Source organism: Numida meleagris, chromosome 11, assembly GCF_002078875.1.
Source record: "Numida meleagris isolate 19003 breed g44 Domestic line chromosome 11, NumMel1.0, whole genome shotgun sequence".
In the NCBI taxonomy this organism is placed as follows: domain Eukaryota; kingdom Metazoa; phylum Chordata; class Aves; order Galliformes; family Numididae; genus Numida; species Numida meleagris.
The window spans coordinates 14,287,103-14,302,934 of record NC_034419.1 but is presented as its reverse complement, the minus strand read 5'-3'; positions in this window follow the sequence as shown (position 1 = coordinate 14,302,934).

The window sequence follows — 15,832 nt, the reverse complement described above, 5'->3', positions numbered from 1 at the left end:
GGAGTTTCGCATTGACTGTTCTTGCCACAGCTACATCCTACAAGCCAAGGGATTTATTTTCTCCAACAATAATAATCAATGATTTTTAGGATGTGAGAGTACCCCTGTATTCATCCCTAGCTTTTGCCTACAGAGAGCAAGATAATTTATACAGAAAATGCAGTCTATCCCTACTGCAGGACAGCCTGATTTATTGACTGTGCATCTGTTTCATATAAAGTGCCCCAAGTAGAACAAAAACCTCCATTCTAGCAAAACCAGGACGTTCTCTTTAGTTTTCAATAAATCATGTTCTACCTGTGGGACACCTTGTTAATGACTATACACTAAATCCAGAGGGAGATTTCTTTCTTTTCTTTCTTTTTCCTTTTTTTCTTTTCCTCTTTTTTTTTTAACTATCTATAACAAATATCCTGAGTTTCTAGAGCCAATTGAACACCCTTGCTGCCTGGGGAAAAGCAAGTTTCCCTGAATTTTCATTTCAGAGGGATTTTGGCTTCACCAAGCTGACTACATTAAATGTCTCAGCAGTGACACATCACAGCAAAGAACCACATTAGAGCGACCAGGATTCATAAAGAGACCAGTAAAATCATAACCCCAAATCTTCCTGGGCTATGCTTGCTGTGAACATCTCTGCCTTTACCTAACTTTTTTCTATTCAGGGTGCAATCTCTATGTGTGGCAGAGGTGGATGGATCTCAGTAGGAATCCACTGGCTCGGTGGAGATGTGGCTCTGAGGGACGTGGTTAGTGGGCATGGTGGGGATGGATTGATGGTTGGACTTGATGACCTTAGAGATCTCTTCCAACCTTAATGATCCTATGGCATGAATGACGAGACCAGAATCCTTCCCTAAATGCTGCAAGGATGAGATGGGGTGAAAAGATGGAGAAGGTGCACTTTGTGCATTCAGCCCCAGCTCTCCCAAACCAGCAGAGTTTGAGCAGAGTTAAGACTGGGAGGAAAGCTATGTTCACAGCGCAGCACTGCTGAAATCCATGTCTGGGACATAGCCAAGCTGGGCTCAAGGAGCCTGTGTCTGTCAAAGGCACAAATGCAAAGCTGAAATCATCATTTGAAGGCTTATATTGATGTAACTGGGAGTGGAAGTTGTTTTCTCACTGAGGGCATAATTCATGCAGCAGGATGCTTACAGCATCCAAGAGGCTTTAGGCTAGCATAAAGATACTGTCAGTGAAGTGCAAAGGTGCCTAGGGAGAAGGGAGTAAGTTCCTGTTCAGTAACATCCCAGTGAGGCAAGACACAGCTGGATCTTGGCTTCCATCCTTTGAACTGCCCTACCGTGCCTCTGCACAGTTTTGTCTACTACTCCGTGCCCAGTGAGATCCCTCCATGCTGGTGGCAGAGCTGCTGAGGGCTCTCTGCAGAGAGAGGACGGACAGAGGTCCATCATCACTGATGGCAAGGCCCTCCCAGGAGAGGGCTGTGGGGAGATGGAGCTGGAACACAGCATCTTTGAGGTCTTGGTCTCTCCTGTTTCTCCTGGACTACGAGGGTCTTGGTTTCTGATAGGGCCTCCTGTTCCTACTGTTAAATAAATTACAGTATAAAAATACCACAGATGGGATGAGCTGAGTCCTTGACCTTGTTTCTTTGCTGCAAAAAAGCCAGGTGGTACTTCTGCCAGTTTCACTATTGCCAGGCAGGACTCAAACAGCTCCCATCATCACACTGCCAGTCCTTTGTCCCTGGGCCGAAGGGCAAACTGAAGTCACCTTTCCAGCAGCGTGCCAATTGTTGAGACATGTTGCTATTTCCGTGTTGTGTCCTTTGCTCAGGGGACATGTCACCAGGCTGCTGGGACCAGAGCTGGGCTGAGCTGTACAGCCTGCGGGTCCCTGTTTGAAAGGTCTCTTCTCTGTGGGGAAAGAAGAAGCCCCAAGGCGTGAGGGCACCTTGCTTTGCTTGCTCCTCTCCTAGAGCCAGGAATGCCCCAGGCTCCTCCTCATCCTGCCATCACCAGCCCAGGGCTCCTGGCAGCAGTGTGGGCGCTGGGATATGATTTTGGGCCTCTTCCTCCAAGGAGCACTTTCCAAAAAGCTTTGCTCTGCACTAGAGGCTGTGTCTATGCAGTGTTTTAGCATGAGAGCTTCTGCTTTGGCCTTTTCCTGACTTTCTGGGGAATCTTATTGCCTAATGAGTTAAACTTTTTGTCATGGGAAACTGAGTCACTCCATTATGAATTCGAGGGTCAACTGAAATCTTATCTCCCCAGTCTTCCCTTTGGAGAAATGCTTGTGTTTTTGACTGATGCCTCATTTAAGATAACTAAAATAATTAAAACAAAGAAGAAAAGTAGTGGATTGAGGAGGTGAGGGAGATGTGGACTGCGACCATCCTGTCCCACTTCCCTTGGTCATATTTTGCTTTCAACATCTGGATAATTAATAAGTGCTGTTTGGCAGGGTGTCTCATTTAAGATAACTAAGAAAACATGACCTTCTCCAAAGCTGTCGCCTTTAGAACTTGGTAATGTGCCACGGATAATGACTGAAGGGCTCAAGGATTTGTAGCTGGAAGACTTTTCTCCAAAAACAAATAATGCTGACTTGTTGAAAATGTCTTCTTCACTTTAAGAAGACGGGTTTCAATATAGCTTTATGTAACAGCCTGAAATATTTTCAATGTTTAAAATGAAATTGCTTTCCAGATATCCACTCTGAGTCATCTTTCTCATATTAGGAGGTAAGATAATTATAAAGTAACTACAATAAAGGCCAGAGTGGAAAAGATACCTTTCAAACTAACCTAGAGATTCAGGCCAGAATTTAGCTGAATTTTCTTTCCCTTTTCAGTTCACATTTCTTTTGTCCTGAGATAAAACAAAGAAATATTTCAAAATCTTCCAAGTGGAGAAACACTTCCTTGCCCAGTACTAATTGCTCCATTGAATTATTGGTAGACAGATCACAGCTACCTTCAATTAATCAGTTCCATGCCTGCCTTTTTCCATAGTCTCTGACCCGTGGCTCACCCACAGTCGCTATGCTTGTGCTAATTTAATTTGCCATTTCACTTGCATGGCACATGAGTGTTTCCTGCCTGCTCAGACCCTCACTTCTCCTCAGAATTTGAATGTATCTTCTAGTTCTCACTTAAAATTCACACCTTCCCAAAAGGTTTTTGCCTCTGACTCTGAGTTAATGGCTGCCACCAGGTGCTGGGGTGGTTGTGATAAGGGATATAAAGGCAGCACAGCATCCCCAGAGCTCTCTGCTGGTGCAGGAGCAGGAAGGTGTTACTGTTGTGCTCTGCTGCAGTAAGTTAGCAGCCCTGGTGCTGTTCCCAGCAGCTAGTGCACCCGCAGCGTGGCTGCAGGCTTTAGGTGCTGTGGTTTTTCTGAAGGGCCCTTCCATCCTCGCGAGCCAGGAAGGTGGTAAGAAACTTTTATTGCTTGGCTGCTGCTTTCTTGGCAAGGGCTGGTCACACAGAGTACCAGGAAATCAGGGCTGGGAGGACATCTCAGCCGTGGATCAAAAACTGCTATATTCTTTTCAGATTAAACTTGTATATTTTATTGCTGCATCATCAGTGGGTAGCTAACGTTTTGGTTCTGGATGAGTAACTCCCTCAGTCTCCTCAGAGTTAACAAAAGGATTTTGGGTTTAGGGTAAATCCATAGTTTTCCTGTTCCTTTGCCAGCAGAAAAAAATCTGTGAATATATTAAATTGTTCTCTTCCTGATTACTGCAGGGATTTTTGCTGCAAGGTAAACCTGCATTTTATAAGCAGGATCACCATCAGGATGGATGTTTGTGAAGTGCCCCAAGTGCTCTATATGACATCCTTCCCCTCAACTGAAGGTGGCAATGAACATGAGAAAGAATTCAGTTTTTTTTCCCATCCCAGAACATCAATGTCTTTGGTCAAATTAACTAATTGAAAAACAAAATATTAAAACACTTTAAAATGAGGGTTTGTGTCCAAACAGCCAAATTCTCTGTGTGCCTCCAGCTCTCCCTGTGCCCTATTGGGAAGCTTCATTGACACGGATCTGCTGGGAGCAGGCTCAGGGAGGGAGCAGCCTGCTTGGGGCTGTGTCACTGGGAGCAATAAAACCATACTGAGCAGGAATCACTGCACCTAATGAGAGTCAGATGCAGTGTAGGATAGGCTATAGGCATGCTTTTATCCATGTGTGCAGGGAGTTAGGTACATAAACAGAGTATATCTTGGTTTTACATCTTATTTTTCTTCATTAACTTCAGGAAGAAATGTGTTTGTTTCCACCTGTGCATGTAGGGAAGCTGCTGAGGTGTGCTCAGTGACTGCTCACATGTGATACATGCATCTCACCCCCTCTGGGATGCTGGCTCTGCTCATGGTGACCTAGAGCAGGTATAGAATTGAACTGGAAGGGATCTTTACAGGCTGTCTAGTTCAACCCCTATGCAATGCACAGGGACACCTACAGCTCAATCAGGTGCTCAGAGCCCATCCAGCCTGACCTTGTGTGTCTCCAGGGTCAGGACATCCACCGCCTCTCTGGCAAACCTGTGCCAGTGCCTCACCACCCTTACAGTAGAAAAACTTTTTCCTTGTATCCAGTCTAAATCTCCTCTTTTTTTAGTTCAGAACCATTTCTCCTTGTCCTATCACAACAGACTCTGCTAAAGAGTCTGTCCCCTTCTTTCTCATAGCTCCTCTTCAGGTACTGGAAGGTTTCTGGAGGGAAGCGGGGACTCGGTGTCCCCACAGTACCTGGGGTGGGACAGGAGTCCTTAGGTCCCTCAGCTGTGGAGCAGAGGAAATGTGTTTGATAAGAAGGAAAAAAGCCACTTCAGCAGTTCCTCTCTCATCTGAGATTGCAAATATGTCTGCATTTGTCATGAGAAATGCAGGAAACATTGGACTTAATTTATTTGCATCTCAAGCACAAATGGGAAGGGGATTGTTTGTCAGCCAAGCATGACTGGAAGGCAGATGATCTTGGTGTTAAGCCTTTTTTAGCCTTAGTGAATAAATCTGGGTGAAGAACCCCACTGCTTTTCTTTCGATGGGAAATTACTCACAGGAAGTCCTCACTTTTCAAACGAGATGTGCCATGAGCTGCAGTGCTGAGTACAGGTGGTACAGATGATGCTGAGGAGCATCTTCCCTAGGCTTGCCTGGGGCTGGTGGGCTGGTTCCAGAGTGGAGGTGAATTGCCCGGTGCCCTAGAGCTGCCCAGAGCTTGGATGCAGCTTTCCTGCATGTTGTGCTCTGCATGAGGGAACCCACAGCTGTGGTCCCCAAAGGGGCTTGAGGAAAAGCAGCATCCATCCCTGGTGCAGCCAGACCAGTAATGTTGTAAGAGCTGCGTGACATTGAGAAATCTGTGCCGATTATCTACCTACTTGTGGAAAAACCTTAAAGCTCACAACTAAGGGCAAAGAAATTATATGCAGTGGCTATTTTAATGAGCAGAAAGACCTATGCTTTGCCTCAAAAGCCACTTCTGACATTAAAACTTCCCGGGTTTATAATTAGGAACATAGTGTTTTGTGAACTGCAGTTCAGGAACTGTAGGGAAGATGGTTTATGGCTGCCGTCCCTTTCTTAGCCAATGCTCTCAGTAATTTTTTCCCAGTGGTTAATAACGCAGCACTTATTCTCACCCTGTCTTGCAGGGCAGATTAACTCCACAGGGCTCTGTGTGTATATACGCATGTGTATGTGCGTGCACATCTCTTATATAATAGAATCACCATTCAGGCACTCAGTGAACCAGGACTAACACGAGTGCTTGGCCATCGGGAAGCAGAGGAGAGGGCAATGGGGGGAGGCTGTGGGCACCCACATGTCTTCAAGGCTGTCACCTCCTCAGGAGCTGGTCTGACAGGCAGGGTGGCGTGGGGGGACCTGCCCACAGCAGGGATTGCCACCTCTGAAGGCTGCGGTACTATGCAAAGCACTTTAATAAATAACTCGATTTACTGGCAATTATGTAATTATACCTCTGCTGTCCTGAGCTGAGCTCTCAGGCTGAGGCAGGTTTAGCGTTGCTCTCTGCAAAGAAAATCTGTCGAGGGACTTCTTGCTGTACATCTCCTTACTGTGAGTCTGGGGGTAGCAGAGCTTTTGCTGCTCCCATGCTTACACAGGTTCCCTGGGAGGGCACCCATGTACCCTGCTGCTCCTAACTGCAGCCCATGCCTGCCCAATGCTCAGAGGTGTGTGACAGCAGGGTTAGGGTTTCTCAGTTCTGTGAGATGCTCTTTAAGCCTAGGAGCACCCTTCTTGGTGGGAACATTTGGGGAGCAGCTGGTATCAGCTATTGCTGCTCCTCCTTGTCCACAGGGATGGGTTTTATTGCTGTAAATGACTCGGCTGGCAGCAGGCCCTGCTCATGCCCCATGTCTTGGTGAAGTTGTGGGCTGGGAATGGAAGATGTGGAGCATCAGGACTTGCACTGTGCCACCTGGGAGCAGGCACAGTCCCTGGGTACCATTTGGGTGAGCCCTGTAAGTCTTTTGCTGCATGGGAAGCTGCCTGTGAGGGACAAGCATATCTGGATGGAACCTCCTGTGATCTGTGTAGTACATCTGGATACACAACAGAGGGAAGGAAGGGAAATCAGGACAATAAAAGTTAGTGGGCTGAGAACTCCAACATATTACAAAATCTGACCTGAACGTGGGCTCTTTTCCCTTTCTTCATTGTCACGTTTGGCTTGGCTTCTAATGTTTAATATCACTGCTCAGGGTGCATTTTGCTCCCATATTAGGAATAAATTATATCAGCTAAATGTCAAGCTAATGTGTTAATTCTGTTGCAATGCAGTGGAAAACCATATAAGAGAACCCCCCCCACCCCCCGGAACCTTCCTCTGATTCACTCTGTGGCTCACTAACAGTTCTGCAGTGCTGTAGATCTCAAGTAACTGGATAACAACCAGAAAGTTTTCTCCTTATTGCCTCCATCTGCTGCACTGTGATGAGGAGCTGCTCCTTGTGATGCATTTATAATAAGACTTCCACTGCTGCACATTGCTAGATTGGGGTGCTGGCCCCTTCTCCTTGCTTTCTCTGATGAATAAGCAGCAGCAAGACAAATAAAGCAGTGGTTGCCTCTGTCAGCTCCAGCTCTCTGTGCTGCAGGCTGGATAAAGTACCCACACAACCATGGCAGCAGCCCGTATTTATTTAAAAATATTAAACTATTTTTAATGGAGAGGTCATCAGCATGCCGCATTCGTTAGTGAGGGCTCTGGGGAAGAGACAGCAGCAAGCAAAAAAAACACCAGCAAGCTCTATGCAAATGAGAGAACAAAGTGGCATCCTTTGAAATGTCGGCACTGAGCAGCAATTAGAGCCTGGAAGTTGGGAAGTGTGGGGGGTTCCAAGCAGCTGAGCACCATGGCCAGGCCCAGCTGCTGGGAGCCATGGTGGGACTCCTGGGGGATGGAGAGTTAGGTCTGTGCTGCACAGGGAAATGTAAATGGATTTCCTTGATGGAATTGATGATGGATTCCCCAAAGGCTGCGTGTAGGTGAGCATGAGTCCTCTGCCAGCCATGGGCTTGAGAACTTCATACTGAGACGATGCTGCTCTGCAAGAGTGTGCTCAGAAGGTGCTGTCTGCCTTTGCACAGCCCTCCTGGGCACAGTGGGCCAAGTGGCTGTTACGGTCTCAAGATGAATGAGGGGAGCAGGGATGTGCCATCTCTTGGAAAATCTTTCCAAGCATGCGGCAGTTTGCCCAGAAACACTGGTTGAAGTCACTTCATGCTGCCGCAGTGGTTTTATAGCCCTTGGTCCTCTCCATTAAGTCTGCTGCTGAAATGTGTTCGGAAAAGCCCTTACACCTTTAGCAAGAGCCGGCTGGGCTGTGCTGACTTTGCATGCAGGCAGAAGCTAAGCGTGGTGCTGAAGTTAACATCAGGATAATGAATTGGAAGAGGTCAGAACAGATGAGGAGATGAATATTTCATCTTTGGCTTGCCATGCCCTTACAGAAATTAATTTGCGTCAGGCAGTTCTTTGGCTCTTTCTATATTTCCTTTTATTATCTTTTTTTTTTTTTTTTTAAATAGACGTGGATCTCATCCAAAACCCAAAGTGCTCAGATGGGCTTTGGAGCTGTCTTTGCCTCTTCACGTTTCTCAGGCTGCCTTCTGCATACGTGGCTTTTAAAGGTTTTTCACTGCAAATTTCCCCTAACCTGCTCACAGTATTTTCCTGCTTTTAGTGACCACAAAGTCACAGCCCTTGCAAAAAGGTCGGAACCAAACCCAGAGCTGCATATTGCCTCCTTCTCCTGCTCAGCCCCCTGGTTTCTGCCTTCTTACCCATAACATTTTTTTCCTCTCCTGCTCTGAAACTCCACTAAAATTTTCCCAGCTCTTAGGAGTCTCTGTAGACATGAAAGCACAATCCTCAGCTCCCAGTTTCCATCCAATTGCTGGGCCCAGGGCATTTTATTTTAATGAAGAATTTTGCGGGAATTCCTAGGGGGACTTTTCACATCCATATTTCCTTCTAGTGTTGCTGCTGAATCATCTAGGAACTGAAACTTGCTTGGTTGGAGAGCAATGTGTTTTCCAAAGTTATCGACATGCTGAAATTGGACCTTGTCCAAAGCAAACCTTCAACTCTGCCTTGAGTCTAATCCCTGTCATACTGCAGAGGATGAATGCGACTCATCTCCAGCCAGAGGAGCTGTACGCAGGGCCTGGCGACACATAGAGGAGATGGAAAACAGAGCCATGTACTCCAGGAGCAGCTTTATAACCAGCACATTAGAAGGGCAAGGACAATTCTTTTCTTTGCATGTTGTCTACAAAGAGTAATTGAGGAGCAGCGTCTCACAAAAGCAGGCACCAGCAGCTCATTGCAGGTTACCTCTAATGGGCTTTCTCCCAGTTCTGGTCCTCTGTTGAGTGAACCACTTGCCTCTCTGTGATGTAGTTCTGTTTCCATGGATCCAGATCTTCAAATAAAAGCTCACTTGATGCAAGTTAGAAGTGTTAAGACTTCTACAGCAGTAAAAAAAAGAAATGAGCCTAGCAGTGCTGAGATGTCACTATTGGCATATATAGATGTATGGGAGGCAATCATCATCCTTGTGGTGCTATATGGATGTATTTCTTGTGTGGAGCTTTGAGCAGCCTTGGGATTGTGGAAAGCCTCCGTGATCTCATGCTGAGGGCTGAGCACTTGCAGCTGAGCTGTTCCTGTTGCCTGATGGGGACAGCATTCCAATTTCTTCCATGATGGGTCTGGCAATAGGCTGTGGGCAGGGCAGTGCCGTGGGTGCCTGGATCTGGGCTGGGCAGAGCAGGAAGGTGGAGCTGCTTCCTCTTGGAGCCTCCCAGGGATGTGACTCAGATGTCACAGCTGACTGTGCCGATCCTGCTGCCAGGAAGGGATGGTGTTCACCAAGTCACTTGTCATCTTGCTTCTGCCCAAGGCCCCACGCATTTTATGCATCAGTCCCACGGTTTAGCAGATGTGCAAGGGCAGGGTCCAGAGGACTCAGTAGTTCATCTAGAATATTCCATCCCCTTCTCATGGTCTGGCCCTGCTCATGTGAACTGTGTGGGCTTTGCACCATTTTCCCTGTATCTGCTCATTCAAACATTACTGGCAGTGGGAAGCTGGGTTTTCTCCACAAGAGGAGATTGAAACTTTCATTAAGATGCCATAAGACAAGATGCCCATGTGGCAGAGGAAAGCCCATTGTCACGCTGGATGTGGAACAAGGGAGGAAGCTTGTAAATATCACAGGAAGGACGGCAGTGTGTGCCATGAGGGTGGGCTGCATGTTGCTTGTACAAGCCCTTGTGCTGTTGCTCACTAGCTCATCTGACACCCAACTGGAGCTGGTTTGCTAGCACTCCTTCCTTTGGCTTCCAGCAGAGCTGCTGCCAAGCCAGGCCTCATCTCCAGGGCTGCATAGAAATTCAAGGCTGGAGCAGCAGGGAGTGTACAGCCAGCCCTCCAGCCCACTATACTTCCATGATGATGCTAGGAAAAAACAGAGCAAACAGCACTGCAGGAATAGCTTAGCCCGCATACAATGTACAGAGCTGTTCCCATGATGTTTGCTCAGCCCCCGGTTAATTTAGTGCGCGGGACGATCTGGCAGATTATGCAGCGAGACATGCTAATTCAGGCCTGTGGTTCATGTGAAAGAATTACGAGACAGTCTGGGAGACAATGCAAGCTAATATTAGGACGCTAGGCAGGGAGTCAGGAATCCTAATCCCAACTGCCACTGACCTGCTCCCAGGCCCCGAGTCCCTCTTTGGAGCTGCTTGGAGAAGAAGAGCATCTCTCTTGATGTTCAGCAGAGTCAGACCTGGGAGCCACCCATCCCAGCTGAGGCTTCTGGCCATTATTAAATAAAAATAGTAATGATGATGGTAATCTTTCCATAGAGGGTAAGGCACTGCAGGGGTAGTGCCTCATATCCAAGATGCTGCTTTTTTTGGATCAAGCTTGTATGTGAAGTAGGTGCTGCTTCATTGCTTTTGCAGGACCAGCAAGCAGTAAGTTGATCAGGGACGTTTCTGTGAAGAGACAGCATCAGACTCTGCGATGAATTCTTGTGCTTCAAAAAGCGAGATGGGTTGTATATCTTCCAAATCACTGAATGATATCTGTGGTGTGTTAATTGGCTCTGCTTCTGAGAACATTTATGTGTGTGCTCAGCCTTACACATGTGGCTTGTCTGATGCCTGTAAATCACTCTCATGAGAGCAAAGCAAAGCCATTCCCCAGATGGCTGCAGGATCAGGGCCGTGCTGCTGCCTCGCCTGCTTTGGCTTTTGCCAGAAATACAGCTGTGACCTCCCAGCTGCTTAGCACTGCTGAAGAAAGAATGCACCAGTTCTGCTCCTGAGGAACTCCTCCCCAAACCCTCAGCATGTTCTGTCATTGTGCCTTACTACGGCTTCTTTATTTCATAGAATCACAGAAATCATTTGAGTCCCTCTCAACTCACGTGGGTCCATTAAAATAGCAAAAGAAAAATGCCCAGAGAAGAATGCAAAGTGGTAAAACTTAATATGTACCAGACTAGGGGCAGGAACTCGCTCCTTCTGTGACTAGATCGTAGACAAGAAAGAGTAGAAAAGTCAAGATTTTCTTTTTCCATTTTGAAAACATTAGTGGTAAATGCTCCTACGTGTCCCAGACCTCCACTGCCCCAAATACTGTGTGGAGGTTTCCTTTAGGTTTCTTTTTTCTTTTGGAAAGCTGAAACATGTGGCAGGCTCAGCCTCCCCTGCAAAGTAAATCTGATCCTTAATATAACCAACAGGCTGTGCCCTATCCCCTCTGCTCTGGACTCCTCGAGCTCCACAAGACTGGGAACAGACCGACTCCATCCCTGCCAAAAAGCCGCACCCACAGCAATCACATCCTGGAACAGCGACAGCTTCAGCAGGGAAGGTATGCCTGAAAGTAGCTGTTAAACTCAGGAGCAGAATGCTAGTGACAGTTCATCAGATCTATGCCTCTTAATTGGGTAGGTTTTTGGTTTTTTAAAATGTTGCTTTTTAAAATGAGTTCTGATTTCACGCTGTCTTCAAGACACCTGTGCCCACAGCCAGGTGGTCAGATACCGGGCCCTTGTGTTTCACTCAATGAGTGCGGCCACGTCCCCCATGCCCAGCCTGCTGGGTGTTATTTAAGCCATAAGAGATGTCAGAGCATTCTTTACGGTGCCATTAATTGATGCTGTGGGTGACTTTAACCACCCTAGAAGTATATTAACGGCCTCATAAAATACACCCTGGAGTGTCTTAATATGGTTATGAGATTGATCATCAGCTTTGTATTCCACTGTGTGTGATATTGCTTAAATAAATTGTGGAGGAGGGTGACAGCACATCCCAGGAAGGGGTGAGTTGTCTTATTCTTGGGCTCCTGCGGTCCCAGAGTCACCTGGTCTCCTGCTGAGTATGCTGTGGGATGGAGCTCCTGCCAAGGAAAAACCACAAATGTGTCCGTGTTGGCTGCTTTTGGCACCAACCAGAGCTGCATGTGTCTGGATCTGGAGCTTTCACAGGCTTCCTCCAAGTCGCAGGAGCTACCATGGAGCACTACCAGCTTGTATAGAAACACGATGCAGAAAGTTCCTCTCTGGTAGATGCTGGGATTACTAAGAACAACAGTTCCTGTTTGGGAAGTGAAGCAAACCATGAGTTCCCTATTGATAGATGCTGGCAGCACGAGTGTACCAACAGGAAAACAGCCAGACCTTGTTTAAGGTCTCCTTTGTTCCAGGCTCAGGCTTTTGAAGCCTCAGAGCCCTTGATATCAAAGTACTGAGGGTCTGTTTTTTAGCTGGAAATTAAAAATTAATTCTGTTGTATTAAGTAATCTACGCTTTCATTTGTAGCCTTAATCACTGTCTTTTTAAGCATGAAATTTCAGAGGTGCTTACGAGACCAAGACTGCAGATCGACATCACTTTTGGAAGAACCATTTTAAGCTGCTATTGTGTATTTGCAGTGGTACTCAGAGCACATAAAACGCCTTCTGAAGGAGGGAGAAAGCCTCATCTCACTCATCCCAACAGATTAGAGGCTGCTGACAGATGGGCCACCAAACTGTGGTTACTGTAGATGAAAGAGCAAGGGAACTGGGCTCTGCTTAGAGCTCTGAGCCAAACCAAAGCAGCTGTTCATGGCACTATCACGGGATGGGAGCTGGAGAAGTGTGTGGCATCCCATGTGGGGTGAGGCCTGAGCAGCACGTGAGGCAGGATGGCTGCAGGGAGCCTTGCTTGGGCGAGAACTATCTGTGCTTCTCCCCACTCTGTGGTAGGAAGTTGGTCAAACACAGTGTGCATGGAGGAAAACTGAAGGGAGAGTCCTAAAATCAAGAGGAAGCACTGGGTGAGGTTTGTGGGTTTTGTTAATGACCAGAAAGAGCAATTTTGGGAACGCGGTGGCCCAGACACGAGTACTGCATTAGCATTACAACAGGAACAGATCACACTTGCATTAGTTTTGCAGTACTTGCAAGCGAACAGAAAACGACCCTCTTAAATCCCGTCGTGTCATAAATCTTACTAGCAAAATTGCTTTTCTAAATAGTGTTCTTCAATTTATTTTTTTTTTTTCATGAGGCACGAGCAGTTCCGTAAGCTCTGTTCCGGGCAGCCACCACTCATGTGATACTCACATGGGTCCCAGATGAATTTTAGCTTTGTGGGGCTGCCACATCACACATCACCCACAACGGTGGTGATGAAAATACGTCACACCCAGGTCCCAGCTGCGAACAGGAGTCTCCCTGGGCTGTGATCTCACACGGGTGACACAACCATCAGCCAGCAGGCAGATGAAATACAAACCCTTCCCTTCAGCCATGCTGCTGTGTTCGTTCCCTGGGGGGGACTTAGCTTGATCACTGATCCAGTTTTTACTGGTCAAGGCACAATAAAAAGTGTGCCTTGATCCTAAAAGTGACAAACTGGGTAGCTGGTTACAAAGCCAGCCAACATAGATGTAAGGCAGCTACAGCTGCAGCAACCTAGAGAATCAGCACAGCTTTCAGTGGGATAAGAAGTAAAGCTCAAAGTGGAAAGAAACCTTTTAGAGAAATGGAGGGGACATAAGTGCTAGGCATGGCAGATAACATAGTTGTCTGCCTCTGACAGCAAAAAATTCTTTCAAAATATATTTGGGCTTAATAAAAGCACGTCTAGCACTGAAGAATTCAATGTTATCTTTGGTAGCTTTGTTTCATAACTACTTACCCTAACAGTTAGAAAACAATTTATTTCTTGACTGAGACTGCAGAGGGGCAGTCTGACAAAACCGGGTGTGACATGGAGGGGCATAATGAGAAAAGGGGTGGAGCTGATTTCCTCCAAGCAGAAAAAAATGCACCCATTGAATTTATGAAGTCCTGCTGAACGTTTATGGGTACCAAACAGTAGATGTGAGCACAGTGAGGCGGTGGGTGGTGCGTTTCAGCAGTGGTAACAGCACGTCACGTCAGCTGGTGCAGAGTTTTACGAGCGCAGCGTGCAGGCTGTTGTTCATTGCTAGCAAAAATGCATAGCTAATGGTAGTGACTATGATGGAAAATAGTGTTTTGTCGCTGAGAATTTGCTCTATCCAGTAGTGTTCATTGCGCTCTTAGTGTCTTTTATAATTTCCTGGAAATAAATAGGAGGCATTACTTTTGGAGTGACCAACGCATTTGCCAACAAAGAACCAACGCTGGCCTCACGCTGCCCGCTGCAGCCGCCTCGCTCTATGTGTACCAGAAGGTCAGCACCCCTGGATGGCTTCAAAGGCCGTGGCACCAACCAGCAGCATGGCTCCTGAGGGCAGCCCGGGTTTGCCTTGTGGTACCTGGAGAGAGCGAGCAGCAGCATCCCCTTCGGCAGCTCCAGAGCTGTGGCACGGACAAGTGCTGTTAACACCTCCAGGTGTCTGCCCTGCAGGTAGACCTGCCCACCATTCGCAAGGCCCATCCAGTGCTGGTTCTGGTAACCCGTGGTAGGATGTATGGCAAGTGCACAAAACTGCGCTGGGGAGGTTCAGGCTGGATGTTAAGAAAAATTTCTTTACTGTGAGGGAGGTCAAACACTGGAACAGGCTTCCTACAGAGGTGGCTGTGGCCCCACCCTGTCAGCGTTCAAGAGGCATTTGGACAATGCCCTCATTAATACACTTGAGGTTAGCCTTAAGGAGGTCAGGCAGTTGGATGCAGGGATCTTTCCAAAGTCCCTTCCAGTGGAACTATTCTACTCCGTTCCATTTTGTTCCGTTCCAGTTTGTATTTCGTGAGTCCACTTCTGCATTTCCCTTTGCTCCCAGGGAGGCAGGCTCTGCTGCGCTCCCTGGAAGGGGCTCCGTTATTCGTTTCAGCATTCTGAGCCCTGGCAATCCCACAAGCTTCCCATGGAGGCGTGCAGAGCACCGGGGCTGACTGCCGTGCTGCTGCGCTCCGTGACATCGGACAAAGCGTCCCCGTTCCGTGCCCTGAAGGTGGCTGTGCCACTCAGGCTGGAGAGCGCAGCTCCTGTGGCTGCACTGCGTTGCCTGCAGTGATGGGGATTGGAGGAAAAAGCCGTGGGAGGGATCATGGCTGCAGGGAAGCAGCGATGGGGATGCCGGGTGTGAGAGAAGGACGGGATCCCCTCTTTCAGCTGGGACAGGTGGAAGGGCAGGGAAAGGCACCGCTGTCACCCCACTTTCGGGGTCCGGGAACCAAGCCCAGCTGAGCTGCAGCCCCAGCTGTTCCATGTGTCCCCTGAGCCTGCTGGCATTGCAGATCCTTTTGGTGCACGCATGGCTTGAGAGCACACATGAGGGCAGCGCGGGGAGTGAAAAGGGGCTTTGCTCCCCCGTGTCACTCCTCAGTCCCGATTAGCACCGAAATAGGGCAGGCACACATCTGACAGCTGAATTCCTTGCTGGAAGGGCTTCGGTCATGCGTAAGACTGCTCAAATTGAGGCCTGGCTTTCAGGTTTGGAGGCACGGAGTGTGACCGGGGGGGGGACAGCTGGTGCGGGCACGTCGATAGTCCCCACTGGAGTATTTGCATGAGTTTGAGTAACTTTGAAGAGCTACGGCCAAGGGCGGCTGGATGGACGCACACCATTCCCCTCCCACAGAAAGACATCAGTGCGGGTCCGTTCTGTGCCTAAACGACCGCATGGGAAAGACAACACGCGAGAACATCACTGACGTTAGAAATTCCGGCACTCGGAACCAGACAAGCAGAGAACCGAGGACTCGCGCGCAGCCTTCTCCCAGCACTTCCGAGCGCTTCGTGCAAGCCTTCCCACCGCGCCCTCCCGAAAGCACAGGTGGGCGCCCGCCCCGGACCCGCGCACCCCGCAGAGACCGAGGCCAAG